Genomic DNA, 21299 nt, shown 5'->3' with positions numbered 1-21299 from the left:
ATTTAGCAAGATGCTAACAAATCCTAACGAAACACATCTGCTCTATGGTTGTCTCCAACTCCTGGTCTCATCATACTTTTAAAAACTGTCATAGAGTACTGGGAACACAACTGCATTTGAAATTAGTTCAGTAAAACAGTAGTTGCAGATGCTCTGTTAGGGTTTAAAAACAAAATTGTCAGCCAAAGAAAATGGCTTGTAAAAGTCTGGTCATCACTTCAGTGATGTAGAAGTTAAGTCCTCTGGCCACAAGGGAAGTGAGGCTCCTTTCTTGCTGACACATAAAAGACTAAATTGGAGAGATTTCTTTGTCTGTCTGCTAACCAGTGGTATGGATGTGTAACTGAATGCTGGTATTGCAGTGCAGTTGTAGGTGGATACCCAGGAGGTGATGAAAGACAATCTATGGGAATAGAACTGGAGGAGCTCAGGGGACTGGATCGACCAGGTATAGTCTTGCTGCTCCTTCTTTCTCATTTGTATGACATGTTCCCCTTAAAATCCATAAAATACAAGGGCAATGTTTTCCAGCTTAATTGATGGCCTAGTCTGGCATAAATGATTCCACATGGTGGTTGACAAATGACTCTTGAGTTCACCTCTTCCTATTCAAAAAATAGATGTAGGAGGGCTTTCTATTTTTCTCAAAAAAAAAAAAAAAAGGAATCACTTGGGTCTCGATTTATCTGTCTTAGGTGAAATTCCAAGTATTTCATAAACTCAGAAAACCTCCTGTGCTGAATTTTGGGAAAAGAGGAGCACCACAAATAGAACTTTCTTACTACATTCTTTCTCATTGAGTTGATGAATGATTGAAAGAAGAACAGCATCTTGGGTTTTTTAGAGGCAAGTCTGCTTGAGGTCAGATTATATCATGACTTGTAGTGTTTCTACACCAGTATCTCTTTACACCTGTACACAAGAAAAATTACTTTAAATAACAATATGAATTTGGAGTCACTAAAGGGATTTACTAGAAAGGCTTTGAATATGGCAGTGGTAATATTTTATTCCAAAGGTCAAAATTTCTCAGCTACAGAAAAGTTCAACACACTCATTTATCATACTATGCTCTTGCTCATGCGAAACAAAATGTACAACTAAGTGTGGGTTAAACTACCACACCTACATAATCAGGTCTAAAAACCAAGTACTAAATTCCAAACCACTGTTGTCAATGCACAGGACTCATTTTTTGATACAATCTTTATGTTACAGATGTTTCTGATTGTGTTCCCCAAACTCATGGGAAGAAAAAGCTGAATAACAATTTCAATGCAAATATCTTTCACTTATATAGGATATTTCACCTAAAAGTTATAATGCATATAATGTATAGTTGGCCAGTTAATAAGTTTTTAAAAAATATAAATCCTGAATAAAATACTCTAACTTACCAAGAATCAGACAAACACAATTGAGAGAGAATAAAATTTCATGTATTCTCAATCTGTAGTGTAGGCTAGACTGGGAATATGGCTTTTGTAACATTCTTGGAAAGTTCTCATTTTAGAATTCACAGGCTATGATCCTCAGATGAGGACAGCTGATACTCACACAAATCACTCAAGCCAAGTGGTGGGATGTACACTGCATCCAAGCCAATTCTATCAGTGAATGGGCTCTGGCCTTTCTGGCCAGGCCTCTCAATGCTGGAGAAGACATCACACATTCTTTGGAAGTTGAATCCAAACCAAAACTCCACTAGATCTTCTGTGCTGCCTCTGGGTGGTCCTGGGTGAGCCAATTTAGTCTGAAGGAGCCCTGGGAAATTTGATATGGCTACATTCAGTTAAAAGGTTACTACTCCTGGGTGGTCTTTAGCAGTTAATAGGGTTTGGTTCTGGAGTCAATGTAAGATTCAGAGAAGTTCAAGAATCATGCCCTGGACCAGATCCAGTATATTAAGTGTGATGATTACTCCTAAGTATCTCAATATAATAAACTGGAAAGAGTAGGGTACTCCTGAGATGCTTAGGCAGTTCGTGTCAAACACACTTCACCAACAATGTGCTGCCAACCTTGGTAAGCATCTTCCAAGGCCTAACTCAAGCCACCACGTTGTCAGGATGAGAAATAAGTGGATTGTGTCAAGGCGGAAGGTCAGAACTTTCCAGGAGTTGCCTTACAGTTACAAAGATATAAAAAAAACCAACAACTTAATTTTATCTATTTAAGTACTATGACTTTTCTAAGTAATGTCCATCCTTAATAGTACATACATTATAAGGGGAATTGAGGTGTGGTCAATATAAAAATCATTACATTTTACCACAGAAAAGAGTATAGTGGAAACAACCTATGTTTTGGAGACAGCCAATACCCAGTTCGTTGTTTACTGATAGGGAGACTGACAGAGAGATATGGTGCATTGTCCCAAGTAGTAGCACATGCAGAAAATATTTTAAAAAGTGTTCAGAATTTGTATGGGCCAATCAGTTGAGATAAGTGATTACTTTTAAAGAGTTATTGGCATAGTGTTGTTTTTCTCCATGCAATGGGAATATTTCGTTAGGATTGATAATGAGTTAGCTTACTTTGTGTTCCCCAGTGAGTGTTCTAGGTTTTTCTGACCTTCAAGGAGCTAAAAGAGAGCTGGACAAGTAGACTGAGTACACAGCAGAGAGACCTGGAAGAAGACAATTAATTCACTTAATCATTTAGTTAATTCACTAACAATTTGACCACCCTTCAATCACTCCTCTCATGGTCCAAGAGCTCAAACCACCAAGCCTTTTACCACTCAGGATCCTGATCATGAAAAGTGATTCCAAGGCTGCATCTCAGCTCCATTTTGCAGCAGAAAGGATACTACCACTCCTCAGGGGCCAGAAGGCAAAGAGGACACAAAGCAGAGAATTCAGAACAGGTTCCTTGTCAAATAGAGCTTCCGAAGGATCAGGATCTGCTTAAATAACAAGCTAAGAAGAAGAGTGAAGGGCAGTGGTGCATGCCTATAATTCCAGCTATTTGGGAGGCTGAGGCAAGAAGATTGCAAGTTTGGGGTCAGCCTGGGCAATTTTTAGACTCCATCTAAAATAAAAAATAGATAAGGCTGGGTATATGACTCAGTGTTAAAGTGTCTCTGGGTTTAAACCCCAATACTCCATTAAAAGAAAAAAAGAACATTTTAGAAAATTCACACGGAGCATCTTTGTGCAGATAGATACTTTTCCCCTGTTAAATTCCAAATATTTTAAATTTAAAATATGCAAATAAATTGAGGAGGAGCATAATTATTATCAGGATAGATCTTAAAGAATAAAGCTTAGATAATAATAAGACAGAAAACAAAGTTAAGTTGTGAGGGAAAGCAGAGCAAACAGTGAAAGAATAGAATGTCTTCGTAGGAAAACTAGATGCCACATTGTTTATATATCCTGTCAGACAATAAATGTTGGGCCTTCCCATAATTCCAGACCCTCATATCTCTTTACTTGCAATCTGAACTTGAATGTGTAACAATTATTTCACGATTAGTAGGTCCAACACTGAACTTCTGATCTTTCTCAACTCAAAGCTTCTTTCAGTGCCCTTCACATCTTTTTTTTTTTTTTTTAAAGGAGACACAATTTTACTCACAATAGGATTGCCCCCAGAATATAGGTGTTATGGTTTGGATCTGTAATGTCTCCCAAATGCTCATTTTTTTTTTTTAAATTGATTTGTTATGAAAAAACCAATCCTTCAAGCTGCTAAAATAAGAAATCTTTGACTCATCTCTTTCACTCAAATTCCATATCTGATTATCAATCAGTTTTGTTAGTTGCATCTATGTTGAAAGTTATGATATCTAACACGTCCACTGATGGCATCCTGACCTACAGCAATATCATCTCTTAGTTGGAGCATTCATACAGCCTGCAAATCCCTGCTTTCATTCTTTTTCCCTTCTAACAGAGAAATCATGTTAAAAAAGGTTAGATCATGTCACTCCACTGCATAAACCCTTCAATGGTACTCCCTTTCAGAGTATAGCCCAAAATTTAGGGTATGACCCACAGGACCTTAAATGATCTGTCCTTGTTGTCTATCCGCATATCCCCACTTTTACCCATAACCTGTGACCACAGGTTACAATGAAACTCTTTGCTTTAACCATGTTGGTCTCCTAATTTCTTAAGTGTGTCAGATATACTCCCCTCTTTTCTTGGAACTTTCTTATCCAAGGCTTTATGAATGCTTTACTCCCTCCTTCTTTTAATCTATTTAAAATTTCAAACCTCCTTTGCTTTATGTGTCTCCAAACCAATCATCTGTATTGTATTAAAGACAATATGTATTACTTATTATATATATATATATATATATATATATATATATATATATATATATATATATATATATATATAAACTATATTACTTATATAGTTTTCTTGCTCCTTGTATCTTGCTCCCAAAACTACTTCCCAAAGTTAAACTTCATTGCTGTAGGAATTATTGGTCTGTTTTGTCCTCTGTTGCATCCTCAGGAACAGCAAAAGAACCAGTATTGAGTGTTGGTTGAAATTTCCTGATTACGGCAGAAGCAGTCAATGCCTGATGGGTCATTTCCTTAGTCATCTGGGCCTGTACTACTGTAGGCCCACTTGGATCCTGTTTTACACTTTCCTCCACAGTTTTTAGCACTAAGTGGATAAGTTAATCCCTTTTATGCATATAATTACTGGAGTCAGTTCAGTTTTCTGAGACAGAACTACTGTTAAAATTCAGAGCAAGGAATCATATGAAAATATCTGTGCTGTATCTACCATAAATGTAAGGGGTATGGATTTGCTTCTTCTTGGCCTTAGATATAAAGAGAACACTGAGAGCCTTATTCTATTTCATTTCCAATTAGGGGAGATTCAGTATACAGATATCTTACACCAAATTATTAAATATAAAGGTCATAAATGACTGATTTTACAGCAACTTATAGATATTCAAGGGAGAAGAAACTGGGACTGAATCTTCACTTCAGAAGTTATCAAAACAAAGGGCACTTGGGTGATTCCACATACCATAAATGGCCCATGTATGAGAGAAAACCTGCATTATCTACCAATCTTAGGACTCCCTGAAGAAGAAATGTCATCTCGAGGGACTAAGATATGATAAAAAAGAAAAGAAATCTATGCAAGAGATTTTTAATATTCAGGAATTTATTGGTATTATTATTGACCTCAATTGCTAAAAATCAAAACCATATGATAGTATTAAAAAATTCTGAAGAATTATAAAATTTAGTAAGCATTTTAAATAAAAATTCTAAATTAAATAGGAATAAAAGCAAATTACACAAAATGACAAAATTACCCCACACAAAATGAATTATAATTTTAAATCATAAAACTTTCTATTAGAGTGGAAAATTTGATTGTAATTTCTACTACCCATTTAATTGCATTGGTATGGTGTTCTAGAAAATATTAAAGTCAGTATAAACATTGGACAATAACATTTTTTCTTATGATGATATTGGATGCCTAGAAATACCAAGTCTGTTTTTAAAATAAAAATATGAAAAAAGCTTAATGAAGTTACTAAGAGAAATGATAAGTTTATATAAAAATCAATAGTTTTTTTATATTATTTGTAAGTAGATGAAAATGAAAGTGAAAAAATCTAAATAAACAATATTAGAATCAATGTAAAAAAATATAAAAAATCTTACTGAAGGACATAAAGCAATACCTAAACTTTGAGAAAACATACTGTGATCTTGGTGAGAAAAATTGATATAGTAAAAATGCCAATTCTTCAAAATTATCCTATAAATTTAAGGCACTTTTAAGTTGAACTTCATCAATTGTTGACTTTAAAATTGGATACAATAATATTAAAATTTCCTTGGAAGAATATATGTCTAAGAACAGCCAAGAAAAGTTTGATATAGGAGAATGAGAAGCTGGGAAACTTACTTTACACATTCTTCATGAGACTATAAAGTCACATTATAATTGAATCAATATGGTTTTTAGCCACATGAATTCATGAAAAAAATAAAAAATCTGGAAAAATATATCTGTATATAAAAAGTTCACATATGCCAACATTAGAATTTCTATTCATTGAGAAAAATGACTTATTCAATAAATGGGATTGACAATTAGCTATTTATCCAGAAGGAAACAATGTTGTAACCATTTGAACCATGTCTGTGATGCCCAGTATAGTAGCCAATAGTTTTAAAATACTCAATAGCTACATTTGGATAATGTCTAATTTATTTGGGTAGTATAAATTTTAAAAATGCTGGATAAAGAATTTAGAAATTTGATAGTGAAAATGGTCAATGAACCAAAAGAATATCTAAGTAAAAAAAGAAATAAAGAGAGAAAATACAAAAAGTGAAAGAACATTTTCATAAAGAGATAGAAATTCTAAAAAAGAAGCAAACAAAAATTTTGGAAATGAAAGTTTCCATAAATCTAATTAAAATTCAGTTGATAGCATTACCAACAGATTAAGCCACATAGAAAACAAATTTAAGGTCTTAGAGGAAAGCTGTGTAATCTAAAAAATACAGCAATAGAGAAAAGAATTTAAGAGATCATGACCAGAATATTCAAGAAATCTGGGATAATATTAAGAGACCAAAACTAGAAGTCATTGGCTTAGAAAAAGGCAGCAAGATACAAACTACATAAATGCACATTGTTTTCAGTGAAATGATACCAGAAAATTCCTCAAACATTGTGAATAAGATGAAAATTCAAATATAAAATGCCTTTGGAGCCCTGAATATACATATCAAAATACATAATATCCAAAGTGCATTTTAGTTAAAATGCTTAATGTACAGAATAAGGGTAAAATTTTAAATGTCACAAGAGAAAACAGCAGGTCACATTTGGAAGTAAGCCAAATAGACCTTCTGGGATATCTCAATCCAGACTCTAAAAGCCAGCAATGCTTGGAATAATATATACCAAGTTCTGAAAGATAATAGTTGTCAACCAAGATCAATATATCCAGCAAAGTTATCCTTCAGAATTGAAGATGAAATAAAAACTTGCAAAGATAAGCAGAAACTAAAAGAATTCATGAATACTAAGCCAACATTATAGAAAATAATTAATGAAATATTATATGCAGAATAAATGAAAAATAAAAATCAGAGCCAACAAATACTGAATCAAACTAGAAGAGTGATAAAAGGAAATATCCAATTGAATTAAACATTAGAAATAAATCAAAATAGCAAGAAATAAAAACTATCTTTCTAGAATAACACTTAATTAAATGGTCTAAATTCTTCAATGAAAAGATATAGGTTGGCAGAATAGATTTAAAAAGACCCAACCATGTGTTCTTTACAAGGGACTCACCTTGCAACCAGAGATATTCATGGGCTGAATGTGAAAGGATGAGAAAGTTATACAAGAATGAGTAGCTGATCTCAGACAAAATAGACGTTAAACTAAAATTAATCAGAAGTGACAAAAAGGTTACTTCATACTGGTTAAGGAAACTACTAATTACAAGATAATGATTGTAAAATTTATACCACAAATGTTGGTGCACCTATTTATATAAAACCGATCCTACTCAACATAAAAACAGAGAGATCCCAGTACAATAATATTGGGTGATTTCAACACACCTCTCTCACCAATAGGTCATTCAGAATAAATTAAGTGAAGATTCTTCAGATATAAAGTGCTATTAGTGAAATAAACCTAACAGAAATCTATAGAATATTTAATACATTAAAAAATTAACTTATTATTTTCTCAGCTGCACATAGAGACCTCTCCAATAATAGGACACAAAATAACTCTTAGAAAATATAAAATAACTCTTAGAAAATATAAAATAATTGAGATAATTCCTTGCATATTATCAGATCATAATGGAATGAAATTAGAAATCAATAACAAGATAAAAAACAAACCATTTTAACATATGGAGATTGAATAATATGCTCAGGAATGAGGAATGGGTCATAGAACAAATCAGGGGAGAAATAAAAAAAAATTCTTAGAAAGAAAAGAGAATAGAGATACAACATATCAAAATCTCTGGGATTGTGTTAGGCAGTTCTTAGAGAAAAGTTTACGGCTTTGTGTGCCTACATTAAACAAACAAATAGAAAGATGCCATACAAATAATCCAATGTTACATCTCAAGTCTATAGAAAAGCTATTAATTCTGTAGGAATTAATTAAGGAAATAATTAAGATCAGAGCCAAGATTAATGAAATTAAGAATAAAAACTCAAAGAGTCACCACCACAACAAACTGGTACTACTTTGAAGCAATAAACAAGATTGATAAACCCTTTAGCCAAACTAACCAAAAGAAAAAGAATACTCAAATCAACAAAATTAGAGGTAAAAAGAAGATATCAACACAGAAATTTCTAAAATTCAGATCATTAGGAACAATTTTGAAAACCTTCATTACAATAAATTGGAAAACAGAAGGAAACTGACAAATTTTTAGACGTATATGACTCAGACTGAACCAAGAGCATATAGAAAACCCAAATAGACCAACATCAAGCAATGAGACTAAAGCAGTAATTAAAAGCCTTCCAACGAAGAAGAGTCCAGGATCAGATGGATTCTAAGCTAGGTCCTATTAGACCTTAATATGAGAACCAATGCTAAAACTTTTCAAACACTTTTTTGAATTAGAAAGGGAGAACCCTCCTAAATTTATTCTATGAAGCCAGTATCACTCTGATATCAAACTAGATAAAGACACATTAGGGAAAGAAATCTATAAATATCTCTAGTGAACATAGATGTGAAAATTCTTAATAAAATATTAGCAATCAAGATTTCAAAATACATTAAAAAGATTGCATACCATGACCAAACTCTTTTCATCCCAGGGATGTGAGGTTGGTACAACATATGCAGATCAATAAATATAATTCTCAACATAAATAGAATTAAGGATAGAAATCATATGATTATCTGAATAGATAAAGAAAAGGCCTTTGAAAAATCTAGCATTCATTCATGTTAAAAACACTGAAGGAGCTAGGGAGAGAAGAAAGGTACTTCAGCATCATAATGACTATACATTACATACTTAAAGTCAACATAACAGTGAACACAGAAAAATTCAAAACATTTTCTCTAAACTCAGGTACAAGACAAGCACATTCACTCTTGCCACTCCTATTCAATATGGCTCTTGAAACTTGCCAGAACAATCAGGCAAGAGAAAGAAAGGGACACAAATAGAAAGAAGTAAATTTTCCTATTTGCTGATGACATGATCCTATACAAATAAGACCCAAAAACTTCACCAGAAGACTTCCCAAACTGATAGACAAATTCATCAAAGTAGCAAGTACAAGATCTATCTACAAAAATTAATAACTCTCCTGTACTAAAATAATAAATCTACTGAGAAAGAAATCAGGAAAACAGTTACATTCACAATAGCCTAAAAAACACTTAGGAATAAATCTAGCCAACAAGGTAAAATATTGCTACAGTGAATATTATAGAACAAAGAAGAAAGCAATTGAAGAAGACTTTAGGAGATGAAAAGACTTCACATGTTCTTGGATAGGAAGAATCAATATTTTCAAGAAGTCATGTTACCAAAAGTGTCATGCAGATTCAGTGCAACACCCATCAAAATACCAAAGACTTCTTTCATGGAACTAGAAAAAAGTCTAAAATTCATGTGAAAGAATAAAAGACCCAGAATACCCAAAAAGATACTGTGCAAGAGGAGTGATGCTGGAGGCATCACCATATCTGAGTTCAAATTATACTGCAGAGCTGTAATAACAAAAACAGCATGGTATTGGCATAAAAACAGACATAAAGATAAAAGGAACAGAAGACACAGATACAAATTCACATAGATACAGTTATCTGATTCATGACAAGTATGTCAAAAAGGTTAGAGAAAAACCTTTTTAATAAATGGTGCTAGGAAAACTGGTTATCCAAAGGGGAGAACAAAACTAGATCTCTCTCCCACTGCAAAAAAATCAATTCAAAGTAGATCAAAGATCTAGGAATTAGACTGGAAACACTGGAAATTCAAGAAGGGATCAGAGTCACCTCTCCAGCATGTGGATGCAGGCACCAAATTTCTTAATAATACCTTTACAGCACAAGAATTAAGTAATCAATAAGTGGGATGGTATCACATGAAAAAGCTTCTGCACAGCAAAGGAAACAAGCATGAAGATGTATCCTATAGAATGGGATCCTATTGCTGGCTCCTCCGGACAGAGTGTTAATATCCAGAACATTTTAAAAACTCAAAAACAAAATAAAACAAACAAAACCCCAATACAAAAACCAAACATAATAAAAAACCAAAAATAAAACCCCACAAATGGGCAAAGAACCTAAATAGACATTTCTCAAAAGTAGAAATACAAACAGCCCACAAAAATATGAAAAACAAATGTTCAATATCCTTAGAAAACAGAGAAATGCAAATCAAACCTACACTGAGATTCATCTCACTCCACTGTGAATGGCAATCTTCAAGAATACAAATAACAATAATTGCTGGTGAGGATGTGGGGGAAAAAGTAGACTCATACATTGTTCATGGGATTGTGAATTAGTACAACCACTTCAGAAAACAATATGGATACTCCTCAAAGGACTAGGAATGGAACCACCACATGACCCAGACAGATATCACACTCCTTAGTGTATATACAAATGATCTAAAATCAACATACCACAGTGATACATGCATACCAATGCTTATTAGCAGCCCAATACACAATAGCCAAATTATATGGAACCAATTAAGTTGAATAAATTAAGAAAATGTGGTATATTTACACAATGGAATTTTATGCATCCATGAAGAAGAATGAAATTATGTCATTTGCTGGTATTGGATGGAAATGGAGAACATCATGCTAAGTGAAATAAGCTAGACGCAGAAAGTCACGGATTGAATGTTCTCTCTCATATGCAGAAGGTAAAGCCAAATGAGGAATCTCATGAAAATAGAAGGAAGATCAGTGGAGTAGAGAAAGGGGACTGAAGGAGAGAGAGAAATGATGGGAATTGGGAGGAACTGTGCAATAAAATTGACCAAATTATGCTATGTACATGTATGAATGTATCAAAATTAATTCCATTTTTATGTATATTGTAATGTACCAATTAAAAAAAACAATAAACAGAAGGAAGACAAGTAGAAGAAGGAGATCAGAGGGGTGAGGAGGGGAAGGAAAGGGGAAGTACTAAGGTAGAAATGGAGTACATTATGTTACATGCATTTATGAATGTTAGAATGAGCCCCACTACTATATAAAATATAATGCACTGATAAAAATATTTTTAAAAACCCTTTTCATCATTGCAAAATGTTCTGTTGGAGAGCACTGCTTTCTCTTTTTCTCATATTTATTTATATATTTATATGTAATTTATATGTGTCTAAACATAATTATATATATGCATAAAAATATTTGTTACATTTAATATTATTTATACCCATAACATATTGCATATTATAATATATATACACATTCACACAGTAGTTCTCAATTGATCTAAATTTAAATATAAAATTCTTAGAAGAAAATCATCAAAATTACATAAATGATATAGTAGGAAAACCTCTTAACCATTCCAGAAATGCAGAAAAAAATCTTAAAAGAGGTCTGTCTTATATAAAAATTTACATAAAAATGATATGCAAATAATCTATATACCAAAATTTCATTTTTATATTTTGCATATGCAATTTTTGTTAATTATCCTTCCCTAAATCTGGAAAATATCTCTCTGTAAGTATATATACACACATACATGTATTTTAATATTCTAGAATATTACAGAGGGAATAAGCTGTATGATGAATGAGAATAATTGCAGACAGACAATTTAGGGAGGGATGGTTTGGGATAGCATCTCTGAGGAGAATATCTGAACTGAGACCTGACAGATACCAACAAGCCTTATTGTGGAGAGCTGGACAAAGAACATTCTAAACAGAGTTCACAGTCTTGATAGTTAATTGAACAGCAGAGAAAACCAGGGTGCCTAGTGCATTGGAGAAAATGATTAAGTTCTGCAAATTAAGATCAGAGAAGTAGAAATTATAGTTTTACCTATGGTTATTTTGCAATTAAAATTTGGCTATGAACCCCTCTGATCAACTAAGGAGACAGTAGAAAAATTTTAAAACCTTGGCGGGCACGGTGTGGGCATGCCTGTAATCCCAGCACCGCAGGAGGCTGAGGCAGGAGGATTGCCAGTCTGAAGCCTGCCTTGGCAACTTAGTCTCTGTCTACAAATAAAACAAATATATATATATATATGTAAAAAGGTGCCAGGGATATGGCACCCCTGGGTTCAATCCCCAGTACCAAATAAATAAATAAATAAATAACCTTTATAGCAACTGTTCATGTTGCTGGGACTCAGGCACTTGATCCCTGGACTCATTTTGTGGAATGAGAACTCTTCAGGTGTTTCCAATTTGCATGGTTCCTCTCCTGTTGCAAACTACTTCTGGTCATGTATAATAGGATCTCATATCAGTTCATAGTGGATTAGAAAAACAAACTAAGAATAAAATGGACTCATCTCTCTGAATATTGGTAGAGAAATTCTGTTATAAATCCTTAAAGGATGTTTGGTTGCTATTCTTAGAAGGGAATCCACTGAAATGTTTTAAATAGAAGTGAACTTTTATATGCGTTTTGTGAAAGAACTCTAATTGAACACTAGAGTTAGTTATCCCAGCTTTCATTGTGCAGACTCAATTAGAAAGGGTTCAGTGTTACATGAAGGAGGATGTTGAGGAGGTTATTCTTGTGGACCAGGTAGGAGATGGTGGTGGTTTGGGTTGGGGAGTGGCAGTTGTTGAGGAAGGGTAGAGGGAAAGGAATAGTAACCAGGAGCTGAGAATGGCTTTTGGTTATCTTTTCTCTTTCTTTTTTTGCCATAATAACTGGTGCATTCTGATGACATCTATAGAGACAGAGGATGATGAAAGAAGAGTTTGTAAGCAAAACCTAAGTTCTGTTTGGAAAACCTTAAGTCTGAAGTGAATATTAAAACGTCAAGCACAAAAACGTTCATCAGAGAGATTGGGACTGGGGATGTGATTTTAGAAATTATCAGCATACGATGTAAAGCAACCAACTATCCTGTTTTGCATAATTCTGTTCCTCTCTTAGCACTGGAAGTCTCAAGTTTTGGGAAACGCCTCAGTCTTTAGCAAACCAGGACAATTCTTTGCTCTAAATATATGGTATTAAAACATGAAATTGAATGAGAGCAACTGGCGTGACGGCACAGAAAGATTGAGACAGACAAACATTTAGAGGAAAGGGAAGCTTAGAAAATATATCCAGTAAGGGATTAGAAAGACAAGGCAATGTCAAATTCCTGGAAACCAAAGGAAGAAAGTATTTCAAGAAAGAGGGAATGTCAGCCATGGACTGCTGGTGAATGTCAAGAACGATCTAAACAAGAGATGATTGCAGGGAGTGATGGGGAAAGAAACTACATCATAGCATGGAGAGGAATGAATGGTAGGAAAAAAGATCAGTGAGTGCTCCAAAACTATTCCAGCAACTTTGCATTGAAGGGAGAAGAGAAATGGGGTAGCAATTTAGAGACTGGACAGGACATTAAAGGGTGGTTTGTGATTTTGTTTGGCATAGGGTTGTGTAGTAGGTCGGCTAGGCAATGTTGAGTATCCACGTGAAAATTGTAAAATACATTTAATGTGATTTTATTCTTCATAGTTGGTGATTTTCTACAATTGCATTCGTCTTTTCAGGTGTTAGCATTAAAAAACAAAGCATTGTGACATGTTTTCAACCAGCATTTTAGTTTTTCCAGGGGAGGATGCTGAAGAAAAGTGAATGCAAGCTATTTAAAATAATCAGAAGAGGGGCTGGGGTTGTGGCTCAGAGGTAGAGCACTCGCCTAGTATGCGGGAGGCACTGGGTTTGATCCTCAGCACCACATAAAAATAAAATAAAGATACTGTGTTCACCTATGACTAAAAATTAAATATTTTTAAAAAATTAAAAGAAAACTATTTCAATTAAGAAATATCAACGGAAAGCCAGGTAAAGGAGGAAGAGAAAATAGAAGCAGATAGAAAGACAGTCAATGATTTGGATGTTTTATTGAAGTTGAATTCTTGAAAAAAATAGGACTTGAGACAAGCAGATAGAGTAGTAGCAGGTGGTAGCCAGAACAGTGAGTGATTCATTTAAAGGTTTCAGGTATTGTGAGTTATTGCTGATACAATGTCAAGGGTGTGACCACTAATTGGGGAGGGTTGGGGGAAAGGGGTTTTTTTTTTTTTTTTTTTTTGAGTCAAGGAGGAAGAGATCTGTCAGGCAGAGTTTCAATGATTTATCCATACAAATTCTGAAATTACCAAGAAAGATGGAATGAAAAGGGATGAAAAGAAAGAGGAATGAGTCAAGAGCAAATCTGCCAGGCTGACTGAATCAGTGTATGAGAGTAAGGCGATGCAATGTGTAATTTAATGTGTAGTTTGATTGTGCAAGTACCAAGTGGGAGGGATGACTAAAAAAGATGAAAATTGGAAGCTGCACATACCCCAATTCCTTGCCTTCTGATGTATAAGGGGTGTCATAGAAAAATTATCCCCCACCACATACACACATTATAAGGAAAATGATGTCAATAGGACTCATGGTAAGAAGCTAATGAGAGAGGGAGGGTGATAGGGGTGGAGGAGACTAATTGAAGAAGAATTTGAAGTTATGAGTAAATCTCATTATGATCTGTTGCATATAATTTGCAGGGCCCATTGCAAAATGACAATGTAGGACATCATGCTCAGAAATTACTAAGAATTTCCAGACAATGGTAGATGAAGTGTGAGCCCTTCTAAGTGTGGAGCCCTACACAGGTTACATGCTTATGAAGCTGGCCCTACCTATTCTAGAATTTCATAGACCTAGAGAAAAGACTGGGGAGGGAGGGCAGCATTGAGTCAGGGGTTCTATTGTACTTATCTATTTAGTTAATGAAAAAATACATAGAAACACTTTGTCCTAGGTATTGTTGTGAATGCTTAAAATACTATAATTTAATCCTCCTAACATTCTTATGATATTATTTCCTCATTTTACAGGTGAGGAACCTGAGGTACTGAAGATTTTTGTGACCTCCCCATGGTCATAGTAAGTGACATCCTGATTCTGGAATCTGTGTCCCTAACAGGCTATGTGAACTCCCAGTAGTTCCAGAGATAAATAGTAGATGATCTGGGAGATTTCAAATGTGAGACATGATACAATTAGTCCTGATTAGGTCTCTATAATAAGAAAAATTATCATTTGTAAGGAATTAAGGAATAGTTTAAAATACTTAACATATAAATCTCAGGCTTCTCTCATTTCTACCTTCTAAAGATGAAGGATACTTTCATTGTCAGGAAGTTTCTGGGCATTTTTTTTTGCTATATTGATGTATGAAGACCATTAGGTAGTGGCCTCAGGCCGCCTGCCTTCTTCAGCGCCTGAAGATTCTGGCTGCTGTGAGCTACCTGTGAGCCCAATGCTTCCCCTTGGTCCTCAGGAGCAGCTGTGCTTGAGAAGCAAACAAGGAGGCAGCTTTTCTTTACTTCCCCCTTTATATGTATATACTTTTTCAGAATTAGTAAGTTCATTCACAGAAATTAATCCTAATTTTTTAGAGTACAATGAAGTGTTATCTAGAATTTATTTATTTATTTATTATTAATTTTTAAAATTTATATATGACAGTGGAATGCATTACAATTCATATAACACATATAGAACACAATTTTTCATATCTCTGGTTGCAAATAAAGTATATTCACACCCATTCATGTCTTCTTATGTGTACTTTGGATAATGACGTTCATCACATTCCACCATCATTATATTTTCTTGTTTCACGTAGCTAACCCCGGAAACCCATATTTCAAAGTGTTATAATGGGATTAAATTATTTCATAAAAGTTTAAGTAACACAATTGAATAAATAAAATAATTATTTATTGAAATGCCACAAAAGGAATAAAAGTAGTCCTTATCTGTGGATTAATTTTCACACATTTTGCTCTTGTTTGCTTTGACTTTGTACCTGGGAATGGAATAAACCTATCATGTATTATTTGATGTATATACTGAATAATTATGTCTTATAGTATTTATGGCAGAATACCAGATTTATTCTTTGTGTGCAGATAATTTCATACTGCTAAGTGTGTATGAGGGACATAGAATTAATTTCAGCCCAACTGATTATTTATCAGTGCTATTTTGAAAAAGGACATAGCTGTTTGCATGATTTATTGGTTTATGTAATTTTTATACTTACTGAAATTGAACTGATTAATGTTCTGTCTAAACTTTGCTTTTGTATTAATGGATTAATTTTAAATATGAGTTTTTGTCAGTTTGATATAATCCAAAGCAGAAAACAAAGGACAACTGCTGACAAAAGCCTTCTGATATCTTTAAGGCATTCTCTGGTCTACAGCAATTCCTTTCCAGTTATGAAGTCTTGATGAATGTAACTATTGGCATAGTCATATATGTGGTGCCTTAGGATGGCACTTCTAAATTAAAAGTAAAGGAAACACATTCAGGCTGTTTTCATTATTCAGCATTATTTTTTAAAAAAAGGATTTTTCAATTCATCTCTTGCTTAATAAAGTTGTTATGAAGTTAGACATTTTTTTAAAAATTAGAGCAGAATGAAATAAACATTAATGATATATGAAATGCATCTTTTTCATTATTTTAATAGCCACCTTATGGAATTTAAGTGATATAAAGGCTTACAGATTTATAAAATATGTTTAGGTTGAAAGCAGTATCATATTTTAGATTTAATACTGTTAAGATGTCCATACCTACCCAAAACAATCTATAACTTCCTTCAAAATAATAATGAAATATCAAATACCAATTACTATAAGAATACTAATGAAATTTGTCACAAATTTGTCACAAATAGAAAATAAATACGAAAATTCATTTAAAACCACAGTAAACTCTAAATAGCCAAAGTAATCTTGAACAAAATGAACAAAGCTAGAGGCATCATATTACCTAACTTCAAAATATGCCAAACAGCATGGTACTGGTACAAAGCAGAAGGAATAGGGAGCCCAGAAATAAATCTACATATTACAATCAAATGAATGATTCTGGAAAAAGAATATACCCAATGCAGAAGAACAAACTAAATGATTATCTCAATCCTCATATGAAAATTGAATCCAGATGAAATAGACTTAACTCCAACTTTGCAATTACTAGAAGAAAACATAAAGGAAAAGCTCCATGACATTGGTCTGGGGAAAGACTATTGGGATATGACATATAAAACAGAAGCAGTAGTGGACAAATGGGATTACATCAAAGTAAAAAGCTTCTGCACAGCCAATGGAAGAGGTAACAAAGTGAGGAGAAAACCAACAGAGTGGAAAAAATATTTACAGACCATAATTCTGAAAGGGAACATTATGGTTTTGATAGGAGATGTCCCTCAATAGTTTCTCTTAAATGCAGGAAAATTCAGAGGTGAAATGACTGGATTGTGAGAGCTGTGGCCCAATCAGTTCATCTTCATATGAATGGACTAACTAGGTGGTAACTGTAGGTAGATAGGTAGGTAGGATGTGGCTGGAGAAAGTGGATCAGGGGGACTGTACCCTGGAAGGGCACCTCTTCCCTGTGCCTCACCCACTGTCCCAATTTTCTTGACCCCCACAAGATCAGAGCAGCTTTCCTGTGGCTGGGGCCTTCCCCATAATGTATTGACTCATTTTGGGTTCAAAGTAAAGGAGTTGGCTGTCTATGGGCTGAGACTAATCATGAGCCCAACTAAACTTCCCCTCCTCTAAATTGTTCTTGTCATGGATTTTGGTTACAGCAACACAAAAGCTGACTAAAACATGGATTAATATCCAAAATGGATAAGGAACTCAAATAATTTAATTGCCAATTAAAAAATGGGCAAAAGACCTAAGACTATTTTAAGTATCTAGCTAGCTAGTGATAAAATATTGATGGCATCGATTGTACACACTACTTGTGTCTTGGATTTTTAAATTTAATAACTATATATATATATATAATAACTATATACATATATATATATACCTTTAATAAGTATATATATATATATATATATATATATATATATATATATATAGTGAATATACACAATTTTATCCAACTTTGGCATCCAATTCCATTGTATGAATTCAACATAACTTAACCAATACACTACTGCAAAACTTTCAATTTTCTCTATTGTAATTTGACAGAATTTTAAAAAAATTAGCACAACTATTTCTGGTCCTCTTTCATTTTCCATATCCCAAAGAGAAGAGATTCTTTATTGTTTAGGAAGATTTTTGGTATAGGTTTTTGCCATGTTGATCCAGAAAGTGGAAGAAGTAGAGGAGTGTATTAGTCTTTGAGGCTGCATTGATTCACATGAGGAAGAGAGAGTCAATAAAAGAATAAAACAGTCAGCTGAAAAATGGATAAAAAGAGCAATAGCAATTTTCAAAAAGAACTATTGAAAGTTTTAATAGAGAATCAGATATATTAGTATCACTGGTATGTGGTAATGATAGGATTTTAGGGAAGAATAATGGGAGAAGAGGAATTTTATTTCTGTGTGGTTATGATTAGAATTTCTCCTTCAAAAGTAATTTTTGAAAGATATGAGTTATAGGATATTTTTTAGTGTTTCTGAATATTGGATTGACATTTTCTTTAAAATTAACAGAAGAGTGATAAAAATGGCTACCTCATTTGTATCATAGAAACAATAGGGATGGACACATATATAGCCCATGTACACTCATAGCTTATTGTTAAATAAAGTACATGGTAAAAGGGTATGAAAAACTTTGAGGTTTAGTTTAAAATTTCAAATTGCTCTTTAGGAAATTGTTTGTCTCAATAGATCCATCAGCACTCTTTAAAAGTGCTTATTTTCCATTTTCTTACTATCTCTTCAACTTTGACAATCTGATTATGAGCAATAATATCAAATCATTTTAACTTTCATTTTTATTAAATGTACTTGGATGTTCTCTCTGTATCTGTCATCTATGTTGTATTTTTTTCTCTCTTTCTGTCTCTGTTATCATCTATATAGTGCCTATACATTTTCTTTTTATTAAATGTTTATCTTCTAATTTTTACTTAATAAAATTTCGTAGCAGAGTATTTTCACTTTAAGTGACATGTAATCTCATATATTACAGGAAAAGAATCCATTTAAAGCAATGGTATAGATCTGACATTTTCTAAAACCATAAAACATTTGTAATTACAAATTTCAAGAATTATTGTTCTTCTTAACATTCTCTTCAGTCTCTGTATTATTTCTTTTTTTATAGGTGCTATCTTTTTGATTCAATTTTGTTAAGTATAGTCTCAGTTTTTTAACCTTTCTTGGAGGCCAGACAATATCTGACAGATTCAGGAATTCTTATGACATTTCAGAGAATTGAAGATGAGATAAACTCATTTATATTTTCAGTTTTTCTTATCTATAGTTTCAGAGAATAAAATCCTGTATATACAACTTAACTCTTAAACTTCACCTGTACTCTAGATTCCATTATTTTTCTCAGTTTTCTGTATCTTTCTCTTTCTCATTCAGTGATTCTTTTTCTTAGCATATAAAAAGAATTGTTTTTCCCAACATAAATGAAGCTTATTTTGGCCAATGCTCCCTTGGACTCTTTCCCAACTCTTCTTTTCTTTCAATCTTCTTGAACTATGTGTTTTACTTGCCAATCAGTCCTCAACCCACCACAATGCACCTGATATGCATTCCTCTTACATTTCCTACTGAGGACACAATTATTTTTCTTGCTAAGGAATTTAAGAAGAAATTTAAACATTTCAATTTTAATGATACCTGAAAACTGTAGTGCTTTAACTTTTGATCATTCTTTCCTTTTCAAATTCTACATTCCTTTGCATTCATTGAGATCATAGTTTTCTGTATTTCCTGAAATGTGTCTGATACTTTCTTTGTAGCTCTCATTATAGCAATTTTTCGTTTTCTTCTTTGCTTCAAAATTGCTCTTACCTGTGTTCTGTCTTGACACTTTTCTCACTCTGCCTGTTCTCTCAACAGAAGTCATCTATCTTCCTTAACTCATTCTCCTCAACACTTTCATGATGACCCTCCATGTTCTGAGTGCCTTTATTTCTGATAAGTCCAGTGGAAGTTTAACCATTGTTCTTACATATATAATGTTCATTTCTATTTTCAAGATTTTCTCTGTAGATGTTTGTTATGGTTTAGGTATGGTGTTCCCCAAAAGCTCACTTGTGAAACAATGCAACAAGGTTTGGAAGAAAAATGATCACAATTAGCCTTAACTTAATCAGTGAATTAAATCCTGATGGGATTAACTGAGTGGTAACTGGAGGCAAGTGGAGTGTGGCTGGAGGAAGTGGTTCATTGGGGGCATGGCTGTGAGGTATATATTTGTGTCTGGTGAGCCGGGTCTCTGTCTGCTTCTTGATCATCATGTGGACTGGTTCCCTCTGTCACACTCTTCTTCCATGATGTTCTGCCTCACCTCAAGCCCTGAGGAATGGAGCTGGCCTTGTATGGACTAAGACCTCTGAAACCATGAGCCTTCAAATAAACTTTTTTTCCCTAAAATTCTTCTGGTTAGATATAATAGTCACAGCAGCAAAACAGCTGACTAAAACAATTTGGTTTCAAACAGTTTGATTGTGATATATTTTCTTTGTGTTTATTCTGTTTGCATGTTACATATCTGAATAAAAAGTGCAAAGGATGGAGAAATTGAAGAAAACGAAAGAAATAAGTTTAAATAGATCAAGGAAGAGTCTTCTTTTCCAAAATATGGAGTTTGGAATTTCTCTCTTAGATGATTGTGATCCATTAAAGCTTTTTATGAAAAAAAAATCTTGATGAGAAATAGTACTTATGCTAAACACAAGGTTATACAAACAGGAAAAAGAAGAAAATACTGCATCCAATAGGATTTGACTTGGGAAAGATCTAGGGAAAGATGGTGTGAAATAAAATTCCTTTTTTTTTTAATCTTGAGTTATTTGGTGGTTTTTTTTAGTTCCCCTAAAATTCAATATATTTTATGCTTTTTTGAAATTTTCAGGTTGTTTTAATGCATATAGTGGTCTATTTCATTCTCTTTTTGTTATTTGTCTAAATTTTGTTTTTTTGTTTACTTTCTTCTTGTAAGCTTTTCTGATCTGGACCAGGAACCTATATTATACATTGTTATGATACTCTTTCTTTTCTCTTTCAATGTCATGGTCGAGTTCTTGGATTATTTTCTATTTCCCAGGTGATTGGAGG

The sequence above is a fragment of the Marmota flaviventris genome, chromosome 1, assembly GCF_047511675.1.
Source record: "Marmota flaviventris isolate mMarFla1 chromosome 1, mMarFla1.hap1, whole genome shotgun sequence".
NCBI classification, from domain to species: domain Eukaryota; kingdom Metazoa; phylum Chordata; class Mammalia; order Rodentia; family Sciuridae; genus Marmota; species Marmota flaviventris.
Note: the sequence above shows the minus strand (reverse complement) of the source record.